Source organism: Sphaerodactylus townsendi, linkage group LG01 (genome assembly GCF_021028975.2).
Source record: "Sphaerodactylus townsendi isolate TG3544 linkage group LG01, MPM_Stown_v2.3, whole genome shotgun sequence".
Taxonomy (NCBI): Eukaryota; Metazoa; Chordata; class Lepidosauria; order Squamata; family Sphaerodactylidae; genus Sphaerodactylus; species Sphaerodactylus townsendi.
The window spans coordinates 113320636-113326635 of NC_059425.1; the positions used below are offsets into that span (position 1 = coordinate 113320636).

At 42.0% G+C, this 6000-nt stretch overlaps 1 non-coding gene across 1 annotated transcript; it reads left to right on the plus strand.

Annotated features, from left to right (window-relative positions):
* Positions 1 to 698: 698 nt before the first annotated feature.
* Positions 699 to 770, plus strand: TRNAE-CUC. Its single transcript has one exon. It is a non-coding gene; the product is annotated as a tRNA-Glu (tRNA).
* Positions 771 to 6000: the final 5230 nt, after the last annotated feature.

The window sequence follows — 6000 nt, forward strand, 5'->3', positions numbered from 1 at the left end:
CATTAATCTTTGTTTTACTTATGCAGATTTGAGGTTGGGGAGCCGGTGGGGGGAACAGCGTAAACGGAACGAAAATCAATACATGCAAAAGATATTCTTTATTGCTGTATCCGCCCTCCATTTTAATCCCGCCTTGAAGCGGTTCCTTCCCCTGCACCGGGCAGTCTAGACAATGAAGCGGTAATCCCTCAAGAATCTGTCAAAATAATTCTTATTGACAGAAAACCAGCACGAAGAAAGGACACCACAGAGGGCGGGGCAAAGGGGGCTCTTCGCCCGTGGCGGCATGCGTCACCCCCACCCCCTCGGGAAAGAGGAACCCCGGGCGCTCTTCCGTCTCCCCTTAGAATGCGAAGGCGCCTAGGACAAGTGAAGCCTTCCGGTTCTTTCGAGGTACTCGTTCTCGCTTAGCTTCCGCCCAGAAATTGGCAGTTCAAGGAAGTAGGTAGAAATACTTCCGTATCCGGCAGCCTTTTTAAAAAAAATGCTTTCTTTTAGCCCAAACCTCTTCCCCTGACGATCCAATCACACGCTCTGCCCGGCGGATAATCTATATTGGATTATAAAAATTGGGGACTGCAAGATTAGGGGGCTAGTGTGTCTCATTGTTAGGTCAGATTTTTTTTAAAGAGATAGGATATTAGAAAAGACCAATGGAAAACTTTCTTATAGATGAGAAAGAACGACTGAAAGTGAGTTCCCTGGTGGTCTAGTGGTTAGGATTCGGCGCTCTCACCGCCGCGGCCCGGGTTCGATTCCCGGTCAGGGAAAGTTGGTTTTTTAAATAATTCATTTTGTTCATCGTTTTCTCTCTTGTGATTATATTTACTACTTTATGGAACCTTGTTTCCTCTTTCTATTTTGCTGTGACAAACAATAACGTATAAGTAGAATTAACAATTGCTTTATTAAAATGTATGAGGATGTCAAGAGATGATATTTATGACACAGTTGTTTTGTTTTGCTTTTTTTTAACATGTAACATGTTATTTTTCGATTTCTTGCTAAATATAATCTGTGCTGAGGAGACAGCTCTGCAACACTGGGGACCCTGCCTTGCTCTGTGTTAGGAGAAATGGAAAAAGTGCATGGTAAAATAGAGTTCATGCTAATGGGGCGGGGGCGGGGGGGGGGTGTTTTGTTTTTTGGACAGAGTGACAAGCTGGTTAGATGAAAGGAATGCTTTGGATTTAGCATACCGTGAATTCAGAAAGGTCTTTGACAAGTCCCCCATGATATTTTTGCAAATTAAGCTAATAACATGTGGGCGAGACAATGCCACTGTTAGATGGATTTGTAATTGGTGTCCCAACAGATCCCAAAGGGATGCTTACTAATATGAATCATTTTCATCCTGGGGATAAATTATTTTTGCAGGTGCCACGGGGCTCTGTCCTGGGCCTCGTGATATTCAATATTTTTAAAAAATGAGTTGAATGATGCAATACAGGGCATGGTAATCAAAATTACAGATGACATCAGATTAGGAGGGTTAGCAAACTCCCTCAGTTAGGTCCATGGATGGTGGCCGTTGCAGGAAGGTTAAATCCTTCTTGCCAGGGCAACTTGCCTTTGAGCCCTCCCTATGGAAGACAGCTGGAACAGCTTCAGCACAGCACTTGTAGCAGTGTAGAGTGTAACCTGTTGATCAGCTCACCACTCAGACTACCTGACTACATATGAATTGTATTGTTGAAGGCTTTCACAGCCGGAATCACTGGGGTGTTGCGTGTTTGTGGTTTCCAGGCTGTATGACCTGTTCCAATAGCATTTTTTCCTGACATTTTGCCTGCACCTGTGGCTGGCATCTTCAGAAGATCTAATGGTAGTAAAGCAAGTTGAGTATATATACCTGTGTATATATACCTGTCCACTTGCTTTACTATCATTAGATCCTCTGAAGATGCCAGCCACAGATGCAGGCGAAACGTCAGAAAAAAATGCTACTGGAACACGGCCATACAGCCCGGAAACACCCCTGTGTATTAATTGTTTCTATGTCACTGCTAGATTAAGCAGTCATATGTGGTTACTGGAACATCTTCATGTGATGAACAGGAATGTGGGGCAAACTGTTTTTCCAATTTATTGCAACTATGTCATGAAATATAGATGTTTCAGCTGGTTCACCATTCATGACTGGCAAAGGATGAAGATTGCCCTTGAGCCAGTTGTTTGAATCTCTTAAGGTCTCTTTCTAAAAGACATACCTCATGCAGTGGCATGAACCTCTCATTCCTCTGTTTTGATCAGTTTCAACACGGCTAGAAAATAAGCAGGCACTGCCTGATAAACTGCTGTATAATGCGGTTACTCTGGGAGCTCAAAGCTAATTGCAGAGTTCCTGCCATAAAGCAGAATTCAGTGATCAAATAACTGAAAAATGATGCGGAGTTATTCCACAAGGGGGCATGCCAGTCCTGTGTCCCAAATTTTACTTTGGTCACTCCAGAGGAAATATGTATGTCAAAGCAAATAGGTAAACAGTGTAATTTACAGTAGTGGAATTAGGTCATCTGAGTAGCTGACCCGTGACAGGATTCTTACTATCACATTTTGTATCAACTGAAACTTCAGAGACATCTTCAAAGGTAGCCCCATGTAGAACACATTACAGTAGCTCAATATGAGTTACAATAGAATGGATCAGTATGGCTAGGTCTGCAAAGTCTAAATAAGGGGTCAGATGTCAGTGAAAGAAGATCTCTGTAGCAAAAGCACAGTCCTAATTGCCCATCAGTAAGGTCAGGCCTAAGAGCACTGCACTCTTAAATTCTTAACACTGTCTACCAAAGAAAACGTAACTTCATCTAGGTCTGATAAATTAACACCAGCTGAACATTTTACCTGTTTAGCAAGCCTATCCTCCAACTTGGTTGAATTAATGATGATGATAGCCTTTATTGGCATTCCAAAATACAATAAATACAACAAAACAATAAATACAATAAAACAATCTTAGAGGCCAAGACTTGAAGCGTAGAAACAAGAATTTCCCAAATGTCCATAGAAAGACAGATAGTTACAGCAGCCATTCAGACTCTCATCAAAAGTTTAGTCCAAATGGACTCATCAAAAGTCGTATTCCTATACACCTCTCCACAGACCTGACTAAAAACCCACCAACAGAGCCCAGGCCTCACAACAGCATATGCCAGTGTCCAACTACTCCACTATAAAACTACAGAGTTTCGTTAGAGTGGCACCTAATCCTAACACAGAACAAAGGGATAGAAGTGAGGAAATGGGCAAAACAAATTGATTTGGCTCCCATAGAGTTGCCACAGCCTTCAGTTGTCACTTCACTCCATCTAGTAGAAATCGAAAACTAACAAAACCCTACGACATCCCTCAATGAATCACCCACGTTTGACTTTGGGTGACCGCTGACTGCGTGAACTCCAAAAGGTTGCTGCAGCAGATGTAGGCACTGTGTGCCAATAGCAAATAGTTAATGTGAGCAAGCATTGTTGTTGTTATGATGATAGCAATCTAGTGCTTAGTGTCCATCTAATGCGTTGCGTCTATAATCTTTTAAAAGATATTTTGCTACTGCTTTCGCATGAAGCGCAATGAGATCCAAGATTATCTAAGATTAACGGAATCCTAAGAGCATCAGTTAGAATGATTGTATAGAATTGTGAAGCAATGATGGGCTGGGGTGTTCTGCATTTCTGATCTTGGCTTAAATCTTGCACAATAGAAAGCAGAGTGTGCTCCGGAGGTGTCTCTACTTGGCCTTGAAGGTTTGCATGAGGCACCGAGCCTCTCTTTGTTTATCTATGCGTTGAAGTATCACTTGCCTTGCTAAGGAGCATAGAGGGCATTAAATTAGAAACGGACCAAGGAGATTGCTCTTCTGTGCTCCTTGGATTGGTAAGGCCAAGAAAGGTGAAGTTGGCTGTATGTCCTTGTTCAAAAGGGATAAAGCAAATTCTAGAGGAGAGCATGTTTTTCCTCGCTTCAAGCTATCATGTTGCAGTACTCATGTTCCAGCAGCCTGATTTTCCAGGCAATTATAGGCCTCTGGTAGAGTGAAAGCAGTTAAGTGAGCTCTACAGTGGGGAGGCCGATAGAGCTAATTTTTTTCTTCCACCAAGCGTCGTCCATCTGGGAACTACCGGAGTCCCGGAGAGCATCGAAGTGGATTAAGCTAGAATGATCTTGTGAAAAAATGTGGATGATGCAGCCCAATATTTGATGGTCCTCAGCTAAACTTTCATTTGCTGACATGGGATATTTGCCCCAAGTTCCTAAGCGGCATAGAGACAAGTACATGGAGTTAATAGATTAGGTGAGTCCCATGATTTTATAAAAAAAAACGGATTGAGATCCTATTTAAGATTTTGTTCGCCGCTTCAATCCAGATAGGTGCTCCATAAAGGAGCTTGGTTCCACATTTGGCATTGAAGAAAAACTTTCAACGCTTGATGGTATATATATTGATGGCCCGGATTTGTGGAAGAAGCTTAGGAGTTGCTGAAGCTGGCTATTTATTGGCTGCATCAAGTGCTAGTGTCCTGTGTACTGCCCATAATTAAGATTGCCTCGTAAGCAGTAATGCTCCAGATATGGCTAAACTTCCGTTTGACTCTACTCCTATAGGTTTCTTTGTTTGATAGTCCATACACCTGTCTAGAGAATGCGTCTGGCGAAGATCACCAATATTTTGGATTTCTCATAGTTGATTTCCAGTTCATTTGACTTACAGTATTCCGCACAGCGATTCACTGAAGGCGGGTGAGGGCTTAACAACACTTTGTGCATGAGGAGAGAAGAGCAGTGTCATCTGCATAAAGCCCAGGGCAGGGACATGTTTGTTAGAGCAATAGATTTCGTGTAATGTCCACAGATTGACCTTTGAAAAGAATAGGCAGCTAAATCGCTGAGAAAAGAATCATGTTAAACAAAAATAGGGGCCAATATGCAGCCTTGTTTTAACTCCCCTATGTAGTAATTAGGGATGCACTAGATGTAAAGGGCCCATTCGAGGGGCAGCTCTTGATTTTACAGCTAGTGCCAATTATTTTGAATTGTTTTATTAAGAACAATAATCTAGGAGTCAATGTTCCACAGGACAGAGAGTTTACTCCAGAGTAGTTCTCTTGAAACTGGAGTCAAATGCTCCCTTTCAAATCTAAAAAAGCAACAAAAAAAGTTTGGGTATGGTTGGCATGAATTGTTACATTTATTGGCTAGGTGTGATAAAAAACAGATAAATGATCAAGAGTGTTGATTTATTTTTAGAGAAGCCAATTTGCTCTGGACCAATCATCAATTCTCTGGTTTGTCCTGATCCACTCCTCAAGTTTCAAGTATAGAAATTTGGCGTTATAGTTTGCCCAGTGACTGAAAAGAAGAGACTGATAGAGGTATTAATTTGAAGGATTAGTAGTAGTGAAAGTCTCTCCCTTTTTTTTGTATATGGGGGACAATTGCTTATAGCTGTTAACCACTTTCGCTTGGTATAAGGCCTGTGTTGTTGACATAAGTGAATATGATGAGGCCAAAAGCGTTGCTGCCACCATTCTGGAGAAGATTTGAATATTTCTCAGGTATTATTTGGTCGGGGCCAGGGCTTTGGCCTCTTTTTTTTAAACTCATTAATTAAGAATTGATCACTTCCTGAGGGACTTTAACCGCAGGCCATTCAAAGGTAGCTCCAAAAGGCTGAGGAGCTGGGGGGGCAAGAAACAGAGGTTCAGTAAGTAGGTACCCACATTGAAAAGGTTGGAAAAGAATATCTGTGCCAGTGAGCCAGAGAGATAGCTGCGAGGCATGCGTGCCATAGGTTGAGGTACTTCTATTACAATTAACTGCCAGGAATTGTTTAGGATGTTGCATTAGTTTATAGTGGCCTGGTATAATTGAGTTCAAATTGAGTATTCAATGCCTAGTTCATGCGTGTTTCACAGTTGAACTACAAGTTGGAACTTTCTTTTAATTGTTAGTGATGTTGCTGAGTAGCTCCTCCATCCCCCCGTGTACCGCGGCATTTCT